General features: G+C 43.1%; 1 protein-coding gene across 8 annotated transcripts in view; it reads left to right on the top strand.

The window, feature by feature from the left end:
• Positions 1 to 898: 898 nt before the first annotated feature.
• ZNF462 (zinc finger protein 462) overlaps positions 899 to 27277 on the top strand; it is an 88267-nt gene continuing 61888 nt past the window's right edge. For 3 of the 8 annotated variants that reach the window (XM_059836809.1, XM_059836813.1, XM_059836815.1), the window contains exon 1: positions 1145 to 1714. The gene's annotated coding sequence lies outside the window, so the exon portion shown is untranslated. Of the gene's footprint in view, positions 1071 to 1140; positions 2028 to 18628; positions 19332 to 27277 lie in introns of those variants that run through there. The other 5 variants (XM_059836817.1, XM_059836816.1, XM_059836812.1 and 2 more) reach the window with 4 other exon arrangements.

Here is a 27277-nt window from a genome sequence, read left to right on the forward strand (position 1 = left end):
AGGGGAGGATCTCCCCCTCCACCCGAACCGGAGCTCCGTGGTTCTAGTCTCTCTTCCAGCCATGCAAAACTGCAGAGCTGGAGAGCTGGAGAAACCCCACTGATGTTCCAATACCAGTCATGCCCTTCTGCTCAAATTGATTTTGCCTCACTCCCGCGTATTGATTTACTGAGTCTGCACGTAAACCCTAATTCCTCCCGCCCCTCCACCCCCATCCCCCTTTCCTCGCTAGACATAACCCCAGAAAGAATCTGACCTGGTTCTGTGGAAAGACTGGAGGGGAGGGGAGGCGGGGGGTGGTTTGCGCTGAGGTGGGGGTGTCGAGCAAAAAGAAGTAGCTCAGGACAATGCTTAATAGAAACGAGACTAAATAAAAATGCAGGCTACAGCCGCTTTGTCTTTGTCTGCTTGCCTTCATCACCCAGATACCTTTCTTTGTGAGCCTTGATCGTTAGTTTCCACGGTTTTAAATAATTAGTCACAAAGAGGCAGACAACTAGGTGTTGGGAGGCATAAAAGTTGTTTTAAAGTGGAATTATTTATTTTATTTTGCAGCCAAAAAAACCGTTTCACCAATGTAGAAGTGATTTTGGTGATAGTAATGCAAGCTCTCTTTTCTCCCAAACGCTTGTGAGAAATAAAAAACCTGGAGATGACTGTCTTTATTTCCAGGAGTAGACTTCAAAATACGTGCCAGAAATGGACAATTTGAGTGTCCTTTCTCCACATCAAATGCGAGCTGGAAGGGGGATTAAAAACCAACCACGTGGTAGATCTGGTTTTATACTTTGCAACCTCCAGCTCCATTTATGTTCTTTACCCTGCTCAGGGAAGATTAGCCTCTAGATGGATGTGTCTGAGGGATCACCTCGGGGGCAGATCTGCATGCAGAAACCGGTTTTTGTCATGGCTGGAAGAGAGCTATGACCCAGCAGAGCGCTCCATCCGAGCGGCTCCCCCAGCATCGCAGGAGCTGCTGAGCGCTCCTGCACAGGAAGCTTTGTGAAGGCAACAGCTTGGAAGGGGAAGATCTTCAGATCTTTCCCCCTTCTTCTCCTCCTCCCTGGCCTGTGAGTGATTCAGTGTCCCAAACCTTAACTTTTTGTTACCACCTTCCTCCTCTTAATCTCCTTCATCTTCAACACCTCCTCCTCTATCACTACCATCTTCTCCTCCATCTGTCTGCCTGCTGGATCTCTCTCGCTTGCTTGCTTTCCCCCCTCCTCTTCCACCTCCCTCCTCTTTCTTCTTGCCTTTTCCTCCTCTCTTTTCTTCTCTTTTCTTTCTCTTTTTCCTCCTCTTCCCCTACACGTTGTTGTTGTTGTTAGAAAGGATTCTTGCACCCCCTGGTGCTCTTGCGTTTTGTGTGGTAGGAGAGGAGATTGTCTTCTTTCTCTCTCTCCCTCTGGTTGCTCATTATTCAGAGAGAGACACAGAGGGTGAGAGAGAGAGAGAGAGAGAGAGACGGATATCTCAGGTCATCTGCAGCTGCAGCAAACCAGTGAAGGAGAGAGAGAGAGAGAGGGAGAGGGAGAGAGAGAGAGGGGGGGAAAAGCAGGGAAAGATGGCGATCCTCCATTGCTGAGACCTGGCAAGGAGCACATGAGACTCACAAAACAACTTCCACAACAATAACAAGAAGAGCTAGGCAGAGAGGAAGAGGAGAGGAGAGGAGAGGAGGCAGCAGCAAGAGCAGCAGTGCCGGGACGCTCCTGTAAGTTCTTGCAATTAAAACCCATCTCTGGTTTGGCATTGGAGAGATCATCTCTCGTTTGTGTTGTGTGTGTGTGTGTGATGTGTGTGTGTGTGTCTCTGTTGTGTGTGTGTCTGTGCGTGTGTTATTTTGTTTGGTCTTTTATGTCTGTCTTTCTTTCCACCACCTTCCTCTGAAATCCATTCATTCGGTCAACGGAGGAAGGAGGAAGAAAGAAAGGAAGGAAAAAAAAAAAAGAGAAGAGAGGGGAGCGAGAGCGGGGTGTTTTGTTTGAGAGAGAAGTCTCTTGCATGGAGGAGGAGAAGAGGAGGAGGTGCTGGTGGTGGTGGTGGTGGTGGTGGTGGGAGGAGGAGGAAGGCGGTTAATTAATTTTTTGTTGTTGCATTACGGTGGGGGGGGGGAGGTGGGGGGAAATATGGGGAGATAAGTGAGATACCAGCCGAGCTTTCGGGGTGGGGGGTGCCTGAGAGGATATGTGTGTGTGTGCGAGGTCTGGATGGTGCTGTGCGTGTGGACTTGGATCAGAGACGGGAGACACACGGAGGAGAGAAAAGCTCCGTGCTGGCACGACCCAGGCAATCGGGTGACCTCTTCCTTCCTTCCTTCCTTTCTTCCTTCCTTCCTTCCTTTCTTCCTTCCTTCCTTCCTTCCTTCCTTCTTCCTTCTTCCTTTCTTCCTTTCTTTCTCGCTCTCTTTCTTTCTTTCTTTCCTTCTTGCTTTCTTTCTTCCTTTCTCCCAGCCACTCTCCCCCTCCTCCTCTTTCTCCTGGTCCCCTCTCGCTGCCCTCCTCGCCGCTGTCGAGAATGGTCCCTCACCCCGGCAGTGGTGCCCCCACCGCGGATCTCCTGGAGTTGGGATGCCGGGGTCCCCGGCGGCTGGAGTCGGGGCTGGGGGGCTGCTGGTGCCCGCAGGAGGTGGCTTGGAGGAGGACAGCGTTCAGCTGGAGAGCAGGAGCCATTACACACGCTTGTGCTCTCCTTTGAGAGAAAGGAGAGCGAGAAGGGAAGAAAGGAAGGGGAAGGAGCCCACTTCTACTTGCTCAGTTCCCCGATGTCCCTACCTTTAAACCAGGCAAGGGAGAAGGCGCTTTCTCCCCTGCCCCTTTCTCAACCCACCCGGAGCAGGTTTCTCCCTATCTCTCCCCCTCTTTCCCTTTCTTTATCTCCCTGTCCTCCATTTGCAAGCTGTCTGCTTTGGTTCCAGTCCAGGCTCCACAACACAAAGCTTCTCCTCGCTCTTGCACACATGCACACACACAGTCCACAGGCTCTTTATGTCTTCTGGAGTAACCTTCTCCTTCCCCCGCCGTGCCCCCCGGCTCCCCTCAGCATTGTGGTTTCTATTCTCCTCACACAGAGATCCTCTTGGAGCTTCATGTAGTTGTGATCTGATAGGATTCCTCCCCCCCTTCCCTTCACCTCCCTCTTTTTGGGGGAGAAAAAGGCAAAAGTTTCATTTGTTTCTCTGGTGTTTGGAAGGGGAGAGACCTCCAAGTTTTGAGTGCTTTCTGCTCCTGCTTTTGTGTGTGCGTCTGTGGGGGTCTGTTTGTCTCATGAAGCTGCTTGCATGTCTAAGAGGAAGTGACTAGTTTGGCAGAGAGCTGTGATCTGAGTCAGGTAAGCCATGTCATGTTCTCTAGCTCCACCAGAAAATGGAGGAGAGAGAGAGTAGACAAAGCTGAGATGGGAAGTGCTCCTAACATTGTGGATGTCTCTCCATGTTTTGAGGCTTTGCAGGGCAGGAGCTGGCTTAATCATGATTTTTTCCCCTAAGGTTTTCCCTTCAGATTTTTCAATGCACAACATTGTGATGGGTCTTCTCGCTGTCTTCATGCTATCAGGAAATGAGGATTGGAGGAAATTGCTCAGATTCTCCTTCACACAGAGAAACACATCCTCAGGCTTTTTTTCTCTGATGCTTTCATGCGGAGGTCACCTTTCTAGATATTTTTCCTTGGTTAAAGACCACAGGATTTTGGAGGTTGATCAGTTGGCCAAGTAAATAGTGTATATAAGCATATATGTTTAGATTTCTGAAAGCATTTGGAGGTAAGTGCGTGCAGCTTGAGGCTGCTCAGGTTCTTCCAGAGGGTATCATGAAATGTCTCTTTTTTTCCTAGGTGATGATGCCTAATTTTTGGGATTTTTAACATCTCATTTTCAAGAGCATTCCTTCTTTTGGATGAGTTTTAAATTAAGATGGAATATTTCTCCCCACTCACTAGGTTGCATTAAAGTGATACTGGCAAGCTTTTAGTAGGTTCCTCAGAGCATCATAACATACATAATTTCTCTTGGAAAAAGCAAAACAGTTTTCACAGCTGTCTTTTTGGTGTCATAAAATACTGTTTTTCCCTGAAAACTTACAGCAACATTTTTATTGTGATTTTAATGTCATTATGGAAACCTGAGATCTTTAAAGTGAGATAGCAGTTGAGCAGGAATTCGTGTGCTTTGTTTTTAACCCACCTTTTAATCTGAAGCAATTTTGAGTAGATCCAAAGCAGGCCTTGGATCTTTTTCCACCCACTGAAATCTGCACATCAGCTGCACAGTAGATGCAGCTCCTCAAAAAGTTCAAAATACACTCCGAAATGCAGGAGGGGGACGCTGGGGTGCGGTGCTGCTGAGCTTGAAGGCACAGCTCCATGGAAAGGTGTCAGTGATGTCCATACATTGGTTATTCTAAGGTGTTTAAGAACAAATATGGGAAGGTGTTAAGTGGCAGGATGGGGGACCAGTGAATCTGAATCAGAACACCTTCCCACATGTGCAGAAAAACCAGAAAGGTTTGAGGATTGCAGTGACAGGGTGATGAATTTGAGATCCGTCTTAGAGGTTAAAAATCAATGCCCTTGTTTTATTTTTGCTGTGGAAGAAATGTTTTAATGTGTAATCTAATATACCTCGGAAGGATATTGCTTTATCAACTGTGCATCTCTTTCTGGTTGCTGATGTGTCACCCAAATTATTGAGATTCTCTGGTTGTCTCCATCTTTCAGAAGAAGGCTATGGAACATACCATTTCAGGTATGTTTAATCTTATATTTTGACAAAAAGAGAGGCTATAACTGCTTTTGGTTTTGGGGTTTTGTTTGTTTGTTTTTGCTGCTGTTGTGGTGTTTTGGGTTTTCTCCCCCCCACCCTGAGGTGATATTTTTTGATGGATTTTTCAGACCTCTGTACAGGTCTAAGTCAGGCATTGAAGAAAAATTGAAAAAATTGCCCACTGACCTTTGCTTATTTGGGCCAGATCCCAAATCTCCATCCCCTATATGGACAGTAGTGCTTGTGGTTCAGAGCTGTGAATCTCCTCTTACTTCTGGGGAGGTCAGCCCAGTGCTGGCACTACAGGGTGTCCTGTAGACACACTGCCCTTGAGCGTGGCATGTGCAATCCAAGAACAGCTCTGAGATTTAAGATCAGGATCTTTTTGGGAGGGCCTCTTAACACCCTAGAAAACCAAACAACATTGCAGTAGTTTATATGGGGTTTTTTTTGTTGGGTTTTTGGGTATTTTTCTGGGTTTCCTCACTATGAGACTGAAACCTCTTCAGAGAATTATACTCTTGTTAATGGTACTTCTTGCTGTGGTTCTGCCCAGAGAGACTGAAGTTCACCTTGCTGTTAAAATTCTAGCTGAAGAACTTTTATATATTTAAAAAAAAAAAAAAAATCCCAAAACAATTCTACCAAAAAAAAAAAAAATCCCAAACAAACAAACCCCCAAAACCCATTGGTTTTTAAAGAAGCTCCAGAGAGATGATCTTAATTCATGCCATGGTGGTGACATGAGTGTTTCTCCTAATCAGGCATAAATTTCTTCATTCAGACAATGGCTTTCAATTGCTTTTGCTTTAGAGCACACAGAGTCTTTTATTGGTCCAATCTCTAATAGAAAGAGTAAGCATTGGTAGCTTTTTCTCCAAAATATGCTTTTCTTAATCACTTTTCTCACACCTACTAGACGTAGCCTATGAACCACTGCTTTAAAAATATTTAAAGGATTATTTGATTTCCTTTTACATTTTCACTAGCTTCACACCGGGTTATGTTGTTGAGAAACTTTAGATGTCCTGTTTACAATTTCCTTCCATAATTAAAAATAATATTTTATTGCAAGAAGAAAACTAAGAATACAGTAATGTGTATGCTTGGAGTGTGAAGAATGTGAGTACATAATGGGGTGCTGGAAAGGGAAAGCAGGGCAACTGCAAGTGGAAATGGAAAAAAAATATGATCATCCAGTGACCTTTATAACAAAATTTGTTAGCATTGTGCACTTTGACTTAAAAGAGGAATTGACTTTTATGAAGACCGATAAAAAGGATGATTAAAAAGAGAGTTGACAAGTAGATGACTATTGTTCAACATAGATGTCTGGACATCTGGCAGATGTTCCTCTGGGCCCCAAGGAATGGGCAAGTTTAATTTTAGCCTTAAAAAGGAAATGGGAAGAACTTGAGTCTTATAATAGTACAACTTAACAGTTTGAGGAAGATTACTTCAGAAAAGCTCAAAAGATGTCTCTTGAAATCTGGAGCTTCCAGAAACCCAGTGTGAATTAGTATTTCCTGGGCTTTCCCATTACTCCAAACAACATGTGTGGAGTTACAATATAAATCAAGATTACCTCAGTTTACTGAAACACTTTCTCTGTGTGGTGTTGTGGATAATTTCCTTAAATGGGCAGAACAACACTGCTTTGAAGTAAGAAACTCCACAAAAAGGACTTGAAAGTGTGAAACTGGTGAATAGCTGTGTTCTTACTCATTAACTAACATTGTCCCGTGTTGAAGCTTCACCAGGCAAACTTAGGGACAAATGCAAAAGTCCTTAGTGAGACAGGGACTGGAAGAAGTTGCTGATGGAGGAATGAGGTCCTGTTTTCCACGGATCAGGAAAGGTTTACAAAGGCCAAGATGTCTTTGTAATTTTGTTTCCTTATATTTTGCTACACTTCCAATCTATTGTGGAAGAAAAATAATGGAAATACCCCTTTAGCATCATGTATTTATCTGATTCTGACTCTTTAACAGATACTTTTCTACCTTGTAGTAGAAGATTATATATTTTATGAACTTGTTCTGGATGAATATGGTCTGCTGCCAGTGCCAGAACTGTATGATTGGCTTAATTTGCATGCTTGATCCAAGATGTGTTCAAGTATGAACTTCTGATTGCTGGCTTCAGCAGAGATGTAGAACTTCATCAGTCCAAATGCCTGCTTGCTTTTCCAGCAGCTGCTTCACTCTAGGGTACTAAACAATCAAGAAATCTCTGGGCCCACAGGAGGTGAGCAGGAGGTCTGCTGAGTGTTAATTGAGGAGAGAATGAGAACTCCATCTTACTCTTCAGAGAGTGAGAATAATTGGGGGGGGGGGGAATAAAAGGAGCATGATGAGAGTGAAGGTTGCTTAAACATCTGCTAAGTTCTCAGAGAGGGGAACTCAAATTGTTTAATCAAGAGGTGCTGGAGAAGGTGGTGTGATGCAAGTCCTCAGCTGCTGGCAGAGACACAGTTAACATTGAACACGGTTGAACTTCAGCATGGCACTTCTCCAAATGAGTTGACTGTTGAAAATAAAATGTTCCAGAAGAACTGGGAGAACAGGAAAGAAGTTAAAATAGCATGGTTTGTATGCCAGTGCTGAAAGAAGAAAAGGGGGGAGGAAGGGAGATAGATCGACTTATGATAATTATCTTGTTGGTTGTAGCAAAAAGGGAAAAATAAAAAGGGTTTGTTGTAGAAGTTTCCAAACTTTGGGGACCAGGTTTAATAGAAGTGGTCTTTATTTGCATCCTGAGTTTTGGAAGCATTCTTCTTCTTTCAGCTTGTGTTTGGGAAGTTCAACACATAGGTAAATACAAAGTCCTGTGAGTTCTCCTCTTTTTGGGTTCTGTTCCTTTTGTTCTTTCAACAGTAGCAAAGATCTAAAAAGTATGCCCCTCATCTCTTCAGCTTTATTAAGCTGTGCCAGAGGTTGCAGCACAGATACATCTCTGAAGGGATTTGAGGAAGAGGAGAGAGAGTTTGAGATAGGAAAAGGGGAGGGTATTGTGTTTGGTGTCTTGCCGTTGAACACAATCTTAAACACAATGTATTTTTTTTTTTCCTCTGGGTTCTTTTTACCTGTCTGGGAGTTGAAGGTCTTGGTGCAGTTGCTTTGGTCAGCTTGAGGCACCAAATGTTACTGCAGTGACTCAAAATCTCCTGGCCTAATCACTCCTTGAAGGAACTTTGCCTTAAGCAGTGTTTGGGAAAGAGCTTTCCCTCATCATTGGTTTTGACTGCTTTGTAGCCTTTTCTGAGATAGACTTGCTATCAGAAGCTACCTCCCAGACCTAGCAGCAGTGCTATATATTGTATTTTACCTTGATCAAAAGTCTCATCGTTTTTGGCTGGTTTTTGTGGTCCATAATTATAATTATGGACCTCCACAGCTGCTGTCTAGGGGGAATACAGTGGGGTTTTGGCTTGGGATAAAAGCAGCTTCTTAGGTAGAAGATGGTAAGATCCATCAGGAGAAGCAATTAATTAAGTTGAGTTTAGCTGGTAATTGAAAGAAGATGGAAATAGGAGACATCAGGATGTTGAGGAGTTGTTCTTGAGTGGAGTCAAAAGCAGTCTCTTAAAGAATACTTGTTTAATAGTGTCAGCATAAAGAGCTGTAGGCACAGCATCAATGTCATGAGTGATTAGGAGGGACTTATTTAGAGCTTATTAGGGCAGCAATCATTGCAAGGCCAGTATGTGTTGAGGACAAATAATTCTGGGAAAGCACTTGATTCACTGGGTTACTTCTATTAGTTTTGAACCTGTTAAATTAAGAATTCAGTTCTTGACGTGTGTCACTTGTTACTTCCTGGTGGAAAATAAGACCTTCTAATTGGGATTATGTGTGAAGAAGCTAAGTGCTTGCATTATGTGACAGTGTTTTTCCTTCTCCTTCCAGTTCCAGGAATATGCAATTAATAACTTGAAATCATTTAGATAATGGGTGCTCAGCAGCCCTGGATGTTGTATTTGCAGCACTTGTTACAGATGCAGGCTTTGTGCTGACCTGAAGATTAGGAAGTGGGATGTTCATCAGAGTGGCATTACAGTTGCTATTATAAAGGTCTGGAAAGGGGCCTGAGAACCCCAGCTGCTGTCATGGTGTGGAGGAAGTCAGGCCTTCAAAGGATACAAGGATTAGAGTCAGGAAAAGTAAATGGTAGCATCAGCACAAGTAGAAAATAGGCAGAGCTGTTCAGCAAACAGAAAAAAGTAGGCTAAGGCATGCCATAATTATGTGCAGTGGAAACTTGCTGCTAATAGAGCAGTGGCATGGGGTAGAGAGGCAGGAGGATGATTTTTCAAGACAAAACAAAGCAGACATTGCAGAGAATGATATAGGAAGACTGAGGATTCAGTGTGCTCGTGATAATGTGAAAGAGAAGACTTTGTTTTGAAAGATGCTAAAAATGGAATCTTCTGATGCACATGTGGTCAGTGTTTCCGTGGCCTGGTAGGACAATGGGGGCTTCTTTTGCATTGCTGGGATGAGCAAACCCTTCCTTTCCGCCTGCAGCTCTTGGGTTCAAACAGTGGCTTGGGATGGTATCGGTGGCTGTGGAAAGAAGGCATCACAGGATATTCCTTTTGGGAAGAAGATGGGTCATCCTGGGCTGGACTGTTGTCATGCAAATGCTTCAAAACACAATGGCCACTTATCACGGGGGCCAGGCAAGCACATTCCTCCCACACACAGTGCCCAGACCTCTCCAAAGAAAAGGGCAGAATGGGAGGGAATGTAACACTTGGAACCTGTGCTCCAGCAAGCACACAACACTTTCTTAGATTTCTCTTAATTTTTCTCTTAAATTTCTTAAATTTTCTCCCCCTATTTGTCAAATAAACAGCAAAGCTAAGGGAGAGACTACTTTTGCTGGAAGATTTTGGTCCAGCGTGATGGTGATGTGGAGGGTGGTTCATTTACCTTCTAATGGTTGGGGTTGTTTTTTTCTTGTTTGTTTGTTGGGGGGTTTTTTTGGTGTTTTTTTGTTTTGGTTTTGGGTTTTTTTGGTACTGTTTTTTTTGTTTTCTTGATGGTTTGTTTTTTGTTTTTTCCTTTCTGCCTCCCTCTTGTTGATATTAAATGGACAGCTGAAATAGATCCTAGGCCAGAAATTCAGAGGGATTGGTGAAGGTGGTTTATGTCAGTGGTGATTGTTTAACAACTTCTTTGTAATTTTCTTTTTTTTTTTTTAATTTTAATTTTCCTTATTTTATTACACAAAATAAAAACTGCAGTCTGGGCTAAATTTGGAATAGCTTGAGGAGTGCTGGTCTTGAGGGGGATGTAGTGAGTCAAGGATGAGTACTCATCTCTAGTTGAGCAAACTGCTGCTGAAGAGAACTTAAGAGGCCCATGGATATTTATTTATTTTAACTCAGACTTGGATTCTTCAGTCATAGTCAGACTCAACTAGATTTGTGGGCATGTGGCTCTTAGTTAAGGGTATTTGGGTCTCTCTGACCAAAAAGAAAGAAAACCAAAGAATTGCTGTACAGTCCTTGAAATATTGCTCTTTTTTTTTTTTTTGTTCATCTATCCCTCTACCCAATAAAATAGGCATAATTAGGATTTAAAATGGATGTTGGAAATTACGACCCTGATGCTGGAACTCTGCTTCTGTGTGTGTTAAAACAAACCAAGATGAGGAAAGAAAAAGCCTCCTTTTGTGAGTGGTTCTGGTATGTGAGACTGGAGCAGAGCTCTTCTCTTGGCGAGCACTTGAGAGATGAGATGTGGTTACCTGCCACCTTGTTTTTGTGTCACTGCTGTCATTCTGACTGAGCCTGTCTTCTCAAGTGTGTTGTTGCTTGTGGTGAGTATGGATAAATATAAATATATTTATATATACACAGTACCTACTTAGTTGGTGATGCAGCAAAGTTTGGAAGGCAGTGGCCAACGGAGTCATCTTCTTGTTTTCTTCTGCGTTGTGAGACAAGTGGCACCCTGAAGATAAATAAATAAATAAATAAAATGTCAATGTGAACAAATTTGGAATTATTTCTCTCTGTACTTGATTGGAAGCCCTGAATTTTGCATTCCAGCTTCTCCCCTCCCTTTTGTCTACAAGCTGGGTGGCTTGGGCTGCAGGATGTGGGACCTCTGAAGCCTTGCTTCTATCATGCTCAGCTAAATAGCATGACAAGTGTAAAAAATGTAACAAATGGCTGATGGAAAATCGAGAGCAGCCAGACAGCTCTCAGCCTGGTTAATTAGCTCCTTGACTGCTGAATTGTTCCTGCCCCGTCATATGGCTGTGGCTTGCAGCCCTGCGAGAAAGGGTTTGGCTTCCTGGCCAGGAGCGTGCATCCCAAAAGTTGAATTAATGTAACCTGAACTCAGTGTGGACAGGTTCCTTTTGGTCTAAATGACCTTTTATCTTTGCTGGGGGCGGGCAGTGGGGAGAAAGCATATCGGCTTTCAGCTGTGTCAGGTCATGCAGAGGCCAAGTTCTCTTGTCTGTGATCAAGCATATGGTGTGAAACAGCCCAGTGTGCAACAGCACTGGGGCAGAGGAGCACTCCAGCAGCCCTTCTGTAGGTAAATGTGACCTAGGGCCATGTTCTGCCATGCAGGATGGGTGTGTTTAACCCTTCAGTGGCTCCTTGTGTGTTTCCATCTTGGTAGGCTGGGAAGGAGCTGCTGCTGCTCAAGAGCGCACATGTTTCTCCTGCCAGAGCACCCGTGCATGTGTGAGACCTGAAATCTCTGGCTCCAAGGACTTCCCTGTATTAATCACTGGGGCTGCTGAGAGAGTGAGTCAGTGTGTTTGGGTCTTTGCATGAATAAATGAGTAAACCTGAATTACTCTAAAAATGATCGGATTGCAGAGGTGATAAAAAACTACAATGAGCTTTCCGTTCCACACCATCTACGAGTGTTCTGCTCTCCTTCCACCGTGGGGCAGGGGAGCAGGGGGGAAGACAGAGATTTTCAGTGTGTTGTGCTCCCAAGGAACCACATAAAAAAGCCTTCTGAGGCTGTAGTGTAGCCAGAAAATGTCTTTCAGACAGTCAGAAGTTGCTTGGCAAGATGTCAGGCAGGTTGACCAAAGGTTGCACGAGTTGTGCTCCCTCAAAATGAACATGGAATGGTCGTTGCCATCCATGGTTCCCCAGTGCTTCCACAGGTTCACCAGTTGGTGTACAGGAATATAGTTTGCTTGCTGGTATTCTGGTCTTATCTCTGAAGATATTTATTTTAAGAATTCATGTCTACATAGGTTTGTTAATACTGTACTGTAATATCAGATGGGCTGCTGAGACCTCAAGGGGGTGAGGAATCTATTTTTAGTGTGTTTGAAGGGTAGATGATGTTTCAGGTTGTGGAATGACTTTCTAGGGGGCCTGTCACCATATACTGAAGTTTTGTATGTCATGGCAGTGGAGGCCAGTCATATGATGATGAGTTAGTAACTTAAATGGGACATTAAAGAAAAAAAATCCTGCTCTTTGGGGAAATTTTAAAGATAGATGGAGCTAAAATGTCACACTGCCTGTTCTCATGCTTTTTTCCTTGATGTGCTGAAGACATCTAATCCTCTTTACAGGTGAATTAAGCAGTCTGCTTATGAGCTGAAGGCAATACCTGCTGATCTGTTGACATCCAGATTGTAGGGTTATTCATGTCTCAGTAAGACTTTTAGTAATGGATGACCACAAGAACATTTTAGCTGCCCAGGTGGTGTGAAGAAGACAGTTTGTGATCTCCTTCCACATCAGAAGTTAGTCACATGTAGGAAGTTGGATAGTAGCAGTGCTGTCCTCTTTGAGCATGTGTGACACCCCAGCCTGCAGAGGTTTGGAGCTTTAGGTTGAAAAGATCCAGCCTCAGATAAATGCATGTGTGTAGCAATCTGAGCAGTGAACCCAGTTGTGCTTTTGAAGCACTGCACTGTGGTGGCAGCCACGGAGAACAGATTTTAATGATTTATTATAGTTAGTTTTTACGTGGATTTGCTTCCTATTTCCTTTGGAAGACAGCAGAACTGCAACTTTTTTACAGGATTCCTCTTACATTCCTGGGATTTGGTTTAGTGTGCAGGCATGTGCACTTTATTTATTTATTTTGTAACTGCTCACTGCCACTGTTAGGAATGTTAACAAAGGCTTTTTAATAGGTCAGACCTCAACATTGTTGCATTTTCATAGTTACCGTAGTGCATTTGGTAGATAATTGATGGTGAGGAGCTAAAGCCCTTCTGCTCTAAGAGCTCATTTATGTGAACAGTTGCTGTGCCCTGATTCTGAATTTTCACTGCAGCTACTTGTGTGAGTAAACATTTGAAGATCAGATCCTTAGCGGCACAGAGTAATTCTTGTGGAGCTTTTCAGGGAGGCGTTTTGAAAATTACATCTTGAATTGAGGATGCCCTTAACTTTCAACAGCTTCCACCTACATACATGAGATGCTCATTTGTGGTTGCATGTGAGGGCATGGCTGTAGCAGATTTGCAAGATTCAGTGGAAGCGTTTGCATTAGATAATTCTTTCAGTTTCGTTCGTGTGCTCCTTCTTTCGTTCTCACTCTTTGTATTTTGACAGCAGGAGCATGTATGTTATAAATACTCAACTTTGACTTCAATTAGTGCTGGCATGTCCCTGAAGTACTGTTTAATGTGACTTTGCAGATGTTCTGGTGAGAACATTCCTGTTGCTGTGTTGTCAGTGGATGATGTTCTGGAGCCCCATCACTAACTGTGGTGGTTTTGGAAGCTGTTTCTCCCCCTCATTTTTTTCCTCTTAATTAAGGGATTGGCTTGAATAGATATTAGTATGGTAATGGTTTGTTGAAGACAAATGTTTTGGATCAGGAAAAATGCAACCTAGGTCCTTTTACAATGGCAGAAGTGTGTACCTTTGTGTGTGTGTACATAATACAAGTTCCTATCCATGTGGTTCATGCTGCTGTGGTGGTTCATCTGGCAGATCATTTAAATATTTACTCCAAAAGAGCTTGTTCTCTGTTGGTGTGAAGCAGCATTTCCAGTTATTTTTAGGTCATTTTCATTTTAGCAACCCTGTTGGAGATAAACCAGATATGAGGGCTCCAGACCGTCCCTGCGTTTTGGTAGAGATTAATAAAATAAAACCTAATGGTTTGATCCCAAGGGGAGAGAACAGGCCATCTGGTTAACAGAAGGTTAGGCAAAACAGTACAGCACTGAGAGTGCCATAAACCAACCCAGAATATCTGGTAGTGTGTCCAGTGGCTGCGTGTGTTAAGCGTTGAAATGGTGCTCTGGGATCTGCAGAGCCAGCAGTTCTGTTACCACTGCTGTGACGCAGGAGATAATTCTGTTGGGCAAGCATCAGCATGGGGGTGGATCTACAGCACAGGATGTGTAATGTCAACATGAAGCATGGGAGCTGGCAGTAAGAAGGAAAGCAGCCATTTCATGCCAGTGCAGGAAGCCCAGATTTTTTTCCTTCCCCCCCTCTGCATCTTGTCCCTTTGTGCTGCTTTCATACTTTGTATTAAACAATTATCTTCTCTGCTTTGTCATCTGGAAACTTCAGCCCAACAGGGTTTAATTTCTTCCTCTCTTCCTGAACCTGTGGATTTTTTTTTCTTGTTTTTATTTTTTGTTTTGTTTTGTATGTATTGTTCTTTTTAAAAATACCATACAAAACAAATAGCAATGAAGTGCACTCCAGAAGCATGTCTGATGGATTATAAAAGAGGCTGGGGGGAGGCTAAAGGGCTGAGCAGATCTGGAGGAAGAGAAGAGTTCAGTCATGTGCAAGTCCTGAGCTTCAGATGAAGCTCCACTGTAGATCCTGTTGGCTTTGGTGCAGACACAATTTGTTCAAAAGCTGTAACCATTTGAGAACATTGAACTGCAGCTGGAAAATGCAGAAAGTATGAAAGGCTGTGATATTGTGTAGGCCTTGAAACTCTGTAAGAAGCTGTAGCAAGCTACTGTAAATGTTCCTGCTTTCTTTTTTCCAGAAATGTGCTTTTAGAATGCCTTTGTCCTATTTGGCTAATGTGTGACAGCCTTCTGTGTTGTTTTTTTGTTGTTTTTATTTTTGAAGAGCCAAATATTGTTAATAGTCTATCTAAATCTGGAGAAGAAAGATTTCTAAATAAGTTTACTAAGCATTTAATGGTCTTAAAAAACATAGTGGTATGGCTTCTGTCAGCTCAGTCACACACTTGGCCAACTGGTTTAGGGTTTGTTTCCACACATAACATTTGGAGATATCTTCCTGTAGCTTCAGCCTGGAAAACTCTGGGATACCAAAGCTTGCTCCTTGATGGGCACAGCAGAGCTGAGCTTCATAATCAGGGCTCTCATGGTTTCCATTGCCTGTTCAGCAGGATCTTCAGATAATGTATTACAGATCCCCTTGAATGAATCCTTGTCTTGGATGCCGTTCTGTGGCAGCCCTGCAAAAGCATGACTTTCTTCATGTGTTCCTAAGAACTGGAGTGGGAGTAGTCAACCCACAGGTATGTTTTCCCAGTTGCAATTTGGTGATGGGAGGAGGGGATGCATATAAAACATGGCTTGTGTGTGAAGACTGTTTGTTCTGTTCTGCAGTAACTCCATCCTTAAAACTGCTCCACTGGCCCCGTTCAGATTTTTTGGTTGGAGCTGTGGGAGTCTGGCACTTCTGCATAGGGCACCTGCAAATAAATGGCACTGAGGAGTTATATGGGACCTTGAATATCATCTCTCAGGGGAGAACTCCTTCTTGGTTCCATAGGTAGGCCATGGTGTGGCTGTTTCATCATCAAAAGTATTAAGGATGCAGGTGAATCAAAAGATTTTTTTAAAAATAAAGTATGTGCACGCTGTTCTGTCTACCCATGTAATTTCCACTGCAGGTTGTACTTTGTAGTGGCTGGTAATTTTGTGCTTTTCCTGGTGGTGTTGGAATAGTTTTCAGAGCCTGCTGGAGGAATGTTCATCAGAAGTGCTTCTTCGTACGCAAATGAACAATGCCGCCAGATATTGTCTGCACGTTTTCTCATAGACCATCTCTGCACTGCGAAGAAAATGCATTGTCCTTGACTTTTTTCCTACTGAAAAAGGTGCTACTTGCTGAAGATAGTTTATTATAAATAACTACTAAGATGATAATCTCACCACAGCATGCTTGGCAGTCTTCCACTGAGTTAGCCTGTTTCAGCAAGGAGCTGTCGCTTAAGATACAAAGCAATCTGCAGGGACATATGATCACACACACTGACTGTTTTCTCAGTCATCATGGATGCCTTATCGTTTCCTGTGCCTGTAATTAGGAGCTGGAATTATTATCTGGTGAACCAGCAGGATCCACCTCCAGAAGGATGGACCTGAGTTCCCACCTCACAAACATTTTGGTTGCAGGGAAGTTCTCAGTTGTGGAGGCTCTAGCAGATGAATGTCTGTTAGACATGGGTTTTTTGTCTTTTATTTTTGTCACAAGGATGGATGTGAACTACTGGGGAAACTCTTTATATATATATATGTGTGTGTGTGTGTGTGTATATGTATATATGTATATATATATATATATGTATGTATGCTTACAGCAGTCATTCCTATTAGAAATTATGGAGAAATGCAAGCCTACCCTTGGCAGTGGCGTAGAGATGGTTTTCTTTTATTGTTAGCTTTGTTTGGGTAAATAATGACTTCAGGATCTCTGAGTGTTTTGTTTTGTGGGGATGCTGTCCAGAAGAAAGATAATGATAAAGAGATAAGGGACGATATCCACTTTTTATGAGAGTATCAGAAAAGTAATATTAGTATCTGTATACACTTAGTGGCAAGATTTGGCTGTAGTCACATAGCTGGATGGTGACTTTTTTGAATTTGAAAAGTTTACACTGCTTTGTGGTACATGACTGTTGAGTTATCATGTTATTGCAACAATTATGTGATGGATATCAGTGGCAAACTTCCTTTCAATTAGAGTGCTGGCAAGTGTTTGACTTTTATTTGTTTGAAAACAACTTGATCAGGCCATCTCTACTGCTTTGTTGACAGTACAACATGAATCAGAACTTTTTCTAACTTCCATGTTACTCATGGATTTTGTTCTGGGATGCTTGATGCTTCTCAGTCCTACAAACTTCTCTTTAAAGCTTGGGCATATGTGGTTGCTTAGAAGTGTGGAGTGTGATATTTAGTGGAAGAAATTGGTGGGATTGACGTGGAACAAATGAAGATACCAGCAATGATGATGGACTTTTTCTTCTACTGGATTTGGCAGATGATGTTAAATCCACGTATCTCAACGAGATCAGTGAGAAAGCAGGAGACATGAAGAATTTAAGCTGACTTGCAAGGCTGAATATCAGCCCTTTTTTTCCCCCCAGACGTTGCAAAAGCATGGAATTGACTCATCCAGGCAGAGAGATGCCAAGTCTTTATCTAGCGATGGTATCCTTCCCTAGAAACTCTACAAAGGCTCTGCTCTTTTCCTGCGAAGTTGTGGGAGCAGATTCATGGTGGAATGGGCTCTGTTCACATCTAAGATGAGGAAATTCTTGGAGCGGGTTCCTGGTATTCAGTGTCTGACGTGTGACTGTGGATTGTTCTTCAACTCAACAGCTGACCCAGATGCTTTTACACTCTGGGATGGCTCTTCAGAGTCTGTCACGTCCATAAATCACCTGCCTTGGATGACCTTGTGTCTTTAAGGCAAATCCTGTGGAACTGTTAGCTTCAACCTTACTGAAGGACACACTCTGAAGAGCCAGCTCATTAAGCGGGCTTTGAAGGGTGTGCTCTGCAGAGCAGCTTCCTGTTATTTGGTTAATGGTTGACCTAGTTCTACTGCCATATGCCTCCTGGAATGCATTCTAATATAAAATATGTGCTAAGGCAAGACTGGGATAATAGATGGAACATCAGAGCCTCTGTGGAACAGAAGTCATATAATGCTGTTGCGTTTTGGAGGGTATCGTAGTTACTAAAAATGGCAATATCTTCATGGAACTGTGCTGATTCTGATGGCAAACTCAGGAATGTTAAACACAGCCACCCATGTTGGGTTTTTTTTTTAGCCTGGCCTTGTACAAAAGGTTTGCATCAGTAATTCCCCATGCTCTGTATGTGAAGCTAAAGTTAGGTAGTGAAGCATTCAGAGTGATATTACAGCTGTGAGAAAAGATTAGATTAGATTTGGCTAAAGGCAGGAGGATTTTTTCCCTGTGGTAGGTGTTTTTTCCATTGCAACCATGGATTAGCAATTTTTTTTTCCTTTTTAAATTCTGGCTAGAAGCCAGAAATTGGTATTTGAGCTTTTACCTGATAACAGAGACTGCATATTTATGTACATACTTACACTTAGGCAAAAATATAAGAAATTTGGAGGTGGTGGGTGAAGTTCAACCTCCAGCCTGGATGAGGCTTTCAGATGTGCTGAAGTTCTGAAGAGCTTGACCGGCTGTGTTTTCTGGTTGATTTGGTTTTGTGCCCTAGAAAGAGGAAGGATGTATGATAACAACTGTTTTCATAAGCAAGTGTGCATTATGGCAGAACAAGGGGAAGGGAAAATTAAAGCCACATTTTGTAACCTCTGAAGAGCTCAGGACTCAGTCGAGGTTGGCGATTTATTTTTCTTCTGGCAGTGTGGGAAACTGAACTGCTCAGCAGACAGCACCACGTTGATGTGTGTTCACACAACCTGGCAGTGGCCAGCCTTTGTCTCTTGGGTTGCAGATGGCTTGCAAGCAGTCCAGGTGTGAATTCTGGGCAGAGGTATGTCACCACAGCGGCGGGGGTGGCTGGGGCCAGCCCAATTTGTCTGTGTGGGAAGCAGTAAGCTGTCAGGACACGCAGAGGCAGCTGCTCCTCATGAGCACGAGGAGTGCCCAGCCTTCAGAGAAGTGGTGGGAAGTCTTGGGAGTTACAATAATCTTGTGCCTCTCTAACTCCTTCAAGCCTGTTCAGGTGCTCCTGGTGTCTCTGTGCTCTTTTGTGTGAGGCTGGGAGAATTTTGGCACATTTGTGTAGGATACATGCAGCAGCAGCCTTGTGCAGTTTCCACTTCTTGCTTAGCATTTAAGGCTGAACTGAGCTTTTTGTAGGAGAGCTGCCTGGTGGAAAACAAACCTGCAACATTTTTAGTAGGACACGGTGTGTTGTGTGAGCTGTAAGTCATATTGGTCATGAAAAAAAAAAAAAGGAAAAAAAAAATCTCTGCAACTGACAGAAGCACACAAGCACAGCTATTTGTGCAACCTGATCAGAACAAAGGATAATGCTTCTGCTGCAAGATCAGACAGATCTGACGTTTCAGCAGGCTGGGCAAATGAATGGCGGAAGTGGTCCGCCTCCTCTTATCCATTGTCTCAAAGATGCAGGCTCATAGAGAAGAAAGGGTGTTTGAATAGGGCTTCTGAAGGAATATGCTGCTTTGTGTTCTGTGGGAAGAGAGCAAGGAGGAGTTCTAGAAGTTCTCTGCATTGGCAGGCTGACAAGCTCATAATGGGAAAATGTGGCAGTGGACTACTGGTGTTGAGGGAGCACTTTCGCTTCTGTAACCTGCCTAGAAAATCTGACCTGGTGAAATGTTCCAGGCCTGGAATATGGGACCAAGCCTATCCTGAAGGAAGGTCAGTGGGTATTTAAATCCAGTGAATTCTGACCTCCTCCTATACTTCTTTTTTTTTTTTTTTTCTTTTTCTTTTTTCCTATGTCCCCTGAATAGTCTGTGTCTGCTGGGATATCTCTCAGTTGTGTTCCTGATGGGATTTCTGCATAGGAAGGGCTGAACTGATAAATTACTGGGACAGTCAGGACCTTCTACTTGGGAGATTCTTGTGGTTTTTCGTGTTCCAGCTGTCAAATTAACCCAACTGGGATTTTAGTAGCAATCTCCCTTTTTAAAAGCATACTGAAGCCAAGGAAATGTGAGAAGAGAGAGAGCAGGACAGGGATTTTTGATAAGCTGGGTAGAATTGAGGGTTACTTCACATTTCAGATCTATAATATATGTCTTCAAGCCTCAAGGAGTATTTAATCTGAGAAATGAATCCTTTGGAGGGTGGGGTGTAGAATTTCTAGCACTAACCTGGCTGGTTAGATTTCCTTATATGACCTTTTTGCATGGCCACTGGGACTGGAAAATGCTAGCAGTTATAGGTGCACCATGATCAGAAAGCTTTCATATGGAACCAGTTTTCTTTAAAATTGAGCATTCCTTGGCTCAGGGATCAACAGCTGTATTTTTTTTAGCACACACGCTATTTTTCTTTAAGTTAATGGAGATTAGATTTGTGTCTGTGATAACAGAACCGGTCTTGGTCGTCCATGAGATCCCTTCTGCCCTTTGTTTTCCCACGTACAGCCTAGACGATTCTGTCACTCCAAAAAGAGACATAAATCAATTCCACAGGATGCTGACAGTCCATCATCAGCATGCACTGGGAACAAAGCTGCTGCTTTAGAAGCCCACTTTAAAAAAGCACATCAGAAAGTCACCAGTGTGTCCTGATTGGAAGCCTGTGTTGAAAGTTCCAAATGTGTGATGGACGGGCTGCCATGATTGGTGTGTTCAGTGTCCAGAAGCAATTGTGAAAATTCACAGACTCACACAGCAAGGGTCAGGTAGGGAAGTGACCATTGGAGATCTTTTGGTCCAACCTCCTCTTGTCTGTTTTCAAGAGGCAGCCCCAGCTCCCCCAGCCTTTCCTGGTGAGGGAGATGCCCCAGGCCCTTCCCCAGCCCCACAGCCTTTGCTGACCCCTCTCCAGGAGCTCTGTGTCCCTCCTGCCCTGAGGAGCCCAGAGCTGGACACGGCACTCCAGAGGTGCCTCCAGGGCTGGGCAGAGGGGCAGGATCCCTCCCTGCCCTGCTGGCAATGCCCTCCCCAGGGCACTCCAGGATCCCCTTGGCCTCCTTGTCCCCAGGACACTCTGCTGGCTCAGGGACAGCTCTTTGTCCCCCAGGACCTGCAGGTCCTTCTCTGCAGAGCTGTTTGCCAGCAGATCACCCTGGCCTGTGCTGGTGCTTGGGGTTATTCCTGCCCAGGTGCAGGACCCTGCATTCCTGCATTTCAAAAGGTTCTGCTGTACCCATACCCTTGAGAAGGGCAGCAGAGCACTCCCAGTTTTGTATCATCAGCAAACTTGCTGAGGGGATGCTCTCTCCCAAGCCACTAAACAGTACTGGACCCAGTACCAAACCTTGGGGACACCACTAATTAGAGGACTCTGTACCACTGGTCACATCATCTGAGACCTGCCCTTCAGCCAGTTCTCAGTCCACCTCACTGCTCCCTCTGTTTATTCTCAGCAGAAGCTAAAAAGCCATCCCAGAGGATGTGCCATGCTGGATTTGACCCAAAAACCACCAGCATGTGTTTCCAGCTTCTTTGACCTAAGGGGAATAATACTGGGGACAGGAAATAATACCACTAGTGTTGGTCTTTTATTCAACCATGGTTGCAAACTGTGTCTAAACTAAGTCAGTGTTATTTGGACAGAGTGATCGAAAATGTTTATATTCCAAAAATATCTAGTGGAAGGAGTTCATTGAGCTTTTAATCCATGCCTGAGTGTGAAGACAAGGAGAAGAATCTCATGGTTGCACATAAATCTCTCTCTCAAAAAAAAAAAAAAAAAGAAGGAGTTTTCTCTCAAGTTATAAAGTTTTGGGTCTAAAAGTGAAAGAACAGTATCAGCCTGGCACTAAGCAGAGATTAAAAGGTCAACTATACATCAGTGAGGGGTGCAAAATGATTTCTTGCAATCTTCTGCTTACTCACCTCTTCAGGAAATAGGAGGGACAGCAGAGGATCTTGGCTAGGTTCGGAGATCTTGAGAAAAGTATCCTTTGAAGCTGTTACATTTCCAAATTTATATTAGGCAGATCTTATCTTGGTGGGATATTTTTATTATTTTCTTAGTAATACGACTCCTAGAGATATAAGACAGCTGGACCAATCTCTGCTTTCTGAAAATTCAGAGCACTGTGCCAGTCATAAAGCTGATCACTTTTTTTGCCAAAAAAAAAAAAAAGGCTATATTGTGGCCTAAATCAAAGAGGAAGCATGGGAAGCATGGAGGATTGGCTTGCATGAAACTTTGAATGACAGCAATGTGCTTGGGTTCTCAGGCATGTTAGGTCAAGCAAAGTGGAATTTTCAAAAATTTGAATTTTTGAATTTATCAATTTCACTTAAATACTACAACAGACTTTTGGGCTGCCATCGAAAGTTCCCAGTGGAGCTGAGCTGAAGGAGATAAAAGATCAAAACATGCATTTGTACCATCTTTAGATCTACGTCTGACATATTTTGTGGTTTGGTTTTGGTTGGTTTTTGGTCTTTTTCACCTCCACCAAGTAAAAGGGATTGAGCATGGGTCAGTGCTTCAGGGATCATCCAGATGGAGGCACCTGTTTTCTGCAGCTGTAGAAGAAAGGGATCATGCAGAAAGTGCAGGAGAGTTACAGATCTCCTTGGCCATTGGCTCTTCTGGTGTATCAGAACACTTTTGGATCTTTCCAAGACTGAAGTAAGTAATGACCTTGCTTTGATGTATCAAACAAATAACACCAGTGTTGTGCCTTTGAGAGCCCTGATCCCAAAGAGATAAGCAAGGGTTTTCCTTTGTATTTTGGACCCATTCCATTCAAAACAAAAGCATCCCACAGGTCAGACCTGAAGGGTATCTGACAGGATTTAAGGAGATTTTTCCTTTTTTTTCTGTCTGTTTTCTATGCCAGTAATTAATACTATTTTATGTGTCAGACCTAAAAGCTCATCATTCAGTTTCTATCTGTAAAAGACAGAAAATGTGAAACAGAAAATGGTCTGTGACTCACTCAAGCCACTGTGTTGGCTTTGCAGCCTGTGTGGACGTGAAGGAAGACTCCTGTCTTCCTTTTAATTAAAAAAAAAAAAAAAAAAAAAAGGTGATTCTGCAAAGTAGTAGATATTTAAAATTTTTATAATAGCCAGGTGGACTAGGCTGGAAATGCTTGTGATGGTAAAGGTTTGAAGCCTGGAAAATTGTGCTTCACCATGAGAGCTCTCAGGTAGTCCATTCCTCCTTTTCAGAGGTTTTCAGGAGTGACATTTGGAGGACTAAAAGCAGCCAGTTTGCCTGTCTGTGTACAGTACTACGGGAATCTGGAGTCTGTATAGAGCTGTAAAAAGTTTTAATGCCTAGAACCTAAGACTAGAAAGATGCTCATTATGTAAACAATTCCTAATTTCTAACTAAATTGAAAAGGGAAAAAAATAAGAGCGATTGGAATTTCTGATGGACTGTCAAAAGTTGTAAGGGGTCAAGTGTAGCTTCTCCTCAGATGCTGTGGTGGGAAACAGGCTTGATTGAGTTGGTTGTGGACAGATTGTGTAGCTGTAAAAGCTGAACCTTCAGCAGGAGGACTCCCAGTGCTGCTATCTCAATTCAGGGATTAAAGCACCTCTGATGAGGATCCTGCCTTGTGGAGCTGCAGGGAGTCCAGAGAGGTGCTTGTGTTCTACCAGAATGTGCAAGAAGGTTCTTCCTCACCTGGCAAAGGAATGGGAAGCAAATAAACCAAATTGGGTGAAATGATAAGGCTGACTGTGGGTTTGTAGTTATCAGTTAAGGCTTGATTATCTGTACTGGGCATTCCTCCATATCTCTATTTTAGGCTTAAAACTATGGACAAGTGATAGGAATTTTGTTCTCCAAGTGGAATCTGTGCAGAAGGTTGGTGGAAGCTTTTTCTCTTCACAGTCTGATGCATTTTTCTGTTGTCTGTACCACAGACGAAAAAAAGGAAAAAGATTTTTTTTTTTTTCAGGCCTGATGGAGCTACTGTGGATTTTCACACAGTAATTTCTAAAGGATAAATAAATCCCACAGAAGGAACATCTCTGGTTTCCTCTGGAATTTAGCAGCACTTTAGTCACCCCGAACTTTACCCCTGGTTTTACAGATGGGAACCAGAGGCTTTTGTCCTGTAGTTACCATAGAAGAGGTTGCACAAAAACCCAATCATGATTTGTCAACATATCAGTTTCCTAGGGTAACCTAACATTCTACTATAGACAGCCCAACCAAGCCATCTGAAATTATTTTTAGCAGCAGAATTATTATTGTAAACGCTTTTCAGTAGATTTGAGGGTCTCAGCAATTTCAGTTGTAATTTGTTTTTCATTTTTTTGTTAGTCATCTCTCAAAATCTTAGGCTTTGGTCTGTCAAGGGTGATAAATCTAGGAAACCTAGAGATTAGGTCGTTTTGTCTTCTGTGCTTATAAAAGACTTTAACAGTAAGCACCATCATTAGATCCTCTTTTTTGATAACTGATGCAAAAACAAGTCAGTTTCAGGGGAAAAATAGTTCATTAGCTTGGTTTTGAAGGTCAGCAGTAGAGGCCTCACTGTAAATGCTTTTTTTTTTTTTCCTTTCTAAACCAATTACTACAGCAGGATGAAGGAGAATTTTGATTCCCTAATTGACAGGCTGTTTTCAATTCTTAATTTATGGTTTCAGTTTTGGAAGGGTTCTTTCAAGATTCAGAACTCTGTATGGCAGCAGTCTGACTGAAGGAGCTAGAAGCCAATGGGAGAAGAAAGGAGATCAGGAATGAAGAAGGAGAAAGGTGCTGAAGCTGTTCCCCTTGTTTTTGGAATGAGTGACTATTTTAACCTGTAAATAACACTCTTAATTAGTGATGTCCCATGATGAAATGCAAGCAAAGATAAGATAAGATACAAAAGGATTGCTTCCTCTTGACAAACCACTTTTTCTCCACTTCTCTCCCATGTTCTGTGTCAAATCTTTTCTCCCAGGCATGGGTGCAAGTCCTTTTTTCTTCAGCTTGAACATTTCCTTTCTTCTAGTAATCAAGCCTACAGATAGAGGCCCTGTGTGCTCAGCTGAAAAAGAAACAATTTCCCCCCCCCCCTTTTTTGACAGTGAACCTTCACTGCTGAAATGGAATGCAGGTGGCTTAGAGGTATCAGTTATTTTGTCAGCTTTGCAACACATCTGAAGGCTCTCCAGAATGGCTGAAGAGTAGCACCAGTCCCTGATTAGCATGTCTGGGTTCTGTCTCCTTAAAGTTCTGAGACCTGGGAGTTCCATTGCAGGTTCTCCTTTCAGGTGAGGAGAAACTCCTGTTTCAACCCTCTACTTCATGATAAAAGGCTGTAGTGAGCACTGATCCACACAAAGGTCTGGTCCTCAGCTGGGGAAAACTGGCAGAGTTCCAGCAAATTTCTAGAAATAAAAACCTAGAGAAGTCTCTAAAACCACAGCAGTTGCTGGGGCTTGCACAATATTATACAGCTTGCAACAATACAGCAGCATGAAGCTGGGATGACACTGATGGCTTAATATTTTTTGTGATCTCCTGTTTTGTTGGTTTTCTTTTCTTGTGAGAGTGAAAATTCTAAGGCGAGAACTTTGCTCCTGTTCTCTTGGTGGCATTGGCTTGGGTGGCTTTGTTTTTCTTTGAAAACTGATAGCAGAAGACTATCCAACCTTCAGGAGTGGAGCCATTATATGTGGGGCTGTGCAACAGGAGCCAAAGTTTAAAAATAAAATACCAGGCTGCCTTCCTGAGGATCCAGACATAGCAAACACACGCACACACATATGCAGGACCTCGGCTGGCCATGGTTGTATCAGTTACAGAGCCCAGAGCAGCAGACAATGAGAACCAAAAAGGGAGCCTTGTTCCTCAAAAAGAAAGAGGAAGAAATGCAAGGCTTTTGTAGCCTCAGATGCCAGTTTCTGGTGTGCCACGGGAGGCCCCTCAGCAGCAGCAGATTGAGGGACAAGCAAGTGCCAGTCATTCCTGGTGAGGTTTGCTGTAGGTCCTTCCCGGCCCTGCCTTCTCTCTCCCACATTTTCTCTGCCTACTGAGTAAGGGGGTCTGAGCTGAGCAGTTCTTTTTTGAGAATGTGCTCCTTTCTTAAGAGAGAAATGCAGTGGCTTTTATGTCATACTGAGTGCTGAGTGACTGGGATGGCAAACACCTTCAGAAGAAAGGAAGGACCAACTAATTTGGCTTCAGATAAACACATTGCTCACATGTTTATCTGTTGGACTGCAGAAATAGCAGATGATAGATCATCTTTCTAGAAGACCTGGAGGATGAGAGGCATACAGAGGAGATAGTGGAGAGACCAGGAAGAATAATTTGTGGCAGGAAAGCAGAAAGGTATGGCTTAGTGCCAGGAATACAGCTTGGAAAGTGAGGCAAGTTATATTAGAAAGGAATGGTCTTTTGAAAGAAAAGGTGACTCTACTCAGACAAGCAAGTCTAGGAACCTAGGAAGATACAATTCTTCATTAATTATGAATGTGGAGAAGGATGAAGAAGGCGAAAGATTTAACCCTTTTTTTCCTGCTTCAAAGTGCTGATGTGATCTCACATCCAACTCCTGATTGTGAGCTGGGCTGGCCAGAGTGGGAAGCCAGCATTCCTCCAGAGTCTGGATGTGGAGCAGCTGGGATTGTTCTTCTCTCAGGTGATCCTGACAGAAACTCTGTACAGCCTTACCTGTAGCCTGTGTACCACCCCAGGTGTGCTGAAAGATAGGAGCCCATGCTTTTGACTGCACAGTGTGCCCAGATGCACCTCCTAGTAAATGCAAGCTGAGTTTTCAGCCTGGTGTCTTCCACCGGCACCAAGAAAGTTTGTGTATCTCAGCTGACAGCTACAGGCAGGGGAAAAAAAATGAAAAACACTCAAAGGAGAGGTGTTTTTCTCATTTCTGCCCAGGCAAAGTAGCAGTCACAGCTGCCCATGACACACTTGGCTTTCAGCAGAGCTCAGGCTGGTTCTGCTCTGCAGACATAGGATGAAGCATGCTCAGTGTGCTTCCTTTCAGCAGGAATGCCAGCAGTATCTTGGATTACTACAGAGGCTGCTCTGTGTCTGTAAGCTCCTTTTGCAGAGTTTGGGTTCACATGAAATGGGATCAGAAGTCCTTGGTAGGCTGTGCATGGCTCTGAGCACAGAGCCTTTTGGAAGGATGTGTTTTCTTAGACATCCAGACTCTCAGTAGAGAACACTTATTTTATTGAAAAACCTTATTTTCAGGAAAACCATAGTAGCTTCACATACTAGCTGAACATAGGCTGAAGGTGATGTGTAGCCTAAAGGCTCTGTAGGTCGTGATTCTCATACAATCTAAGCATTTTAAAAAGAAACCTATAAAATACCTTTGTCTTGCTTGTGGTGATATACAAACAATGAAGGATAGGTGCAACTGTCAGCATGTGAAAACTAATTGCTTGGTTTGCTGCTGTCATAAATTTTGTCAGCTAGGGTGGAGTGGAAGTGTGCACACGCTTTGTGGCTCCTGCTAGCATGTGTGAAAGAGAGGTCTGATTAAATCAAACTTCCTCTTCTATGGTCTTGAATATCTCCTGCTTAAAAAGAGACACTAAGGAAGACCAAGAGAGTTCTTCTTGCAAGTATCTTTATGAAGGTGCTATAAAGGAGACTCTCTTTGATGACTGCTAGTGAGTATTGATGGGGTTTTGTCCAGATTCTTTGATAGAACAGAATTATTATTATGTTTCTGATTATTTAGAAGAATTTGG

Source organism: Haemorhous mexicanus, chromosome Z, assembly GCF_027477595.1.
Source record: "Haemorhous mexicanus isolate bHaeMex1 chromosome Z, bHaeMex1.pri, whole genome shotgun sequence".
Lineage (NCBI taxonomy): Eukaryota > Metazoa > Chordata > Aves > Passeriformes > Fringillidae > Haemorhous > Haemorhous mexicanus.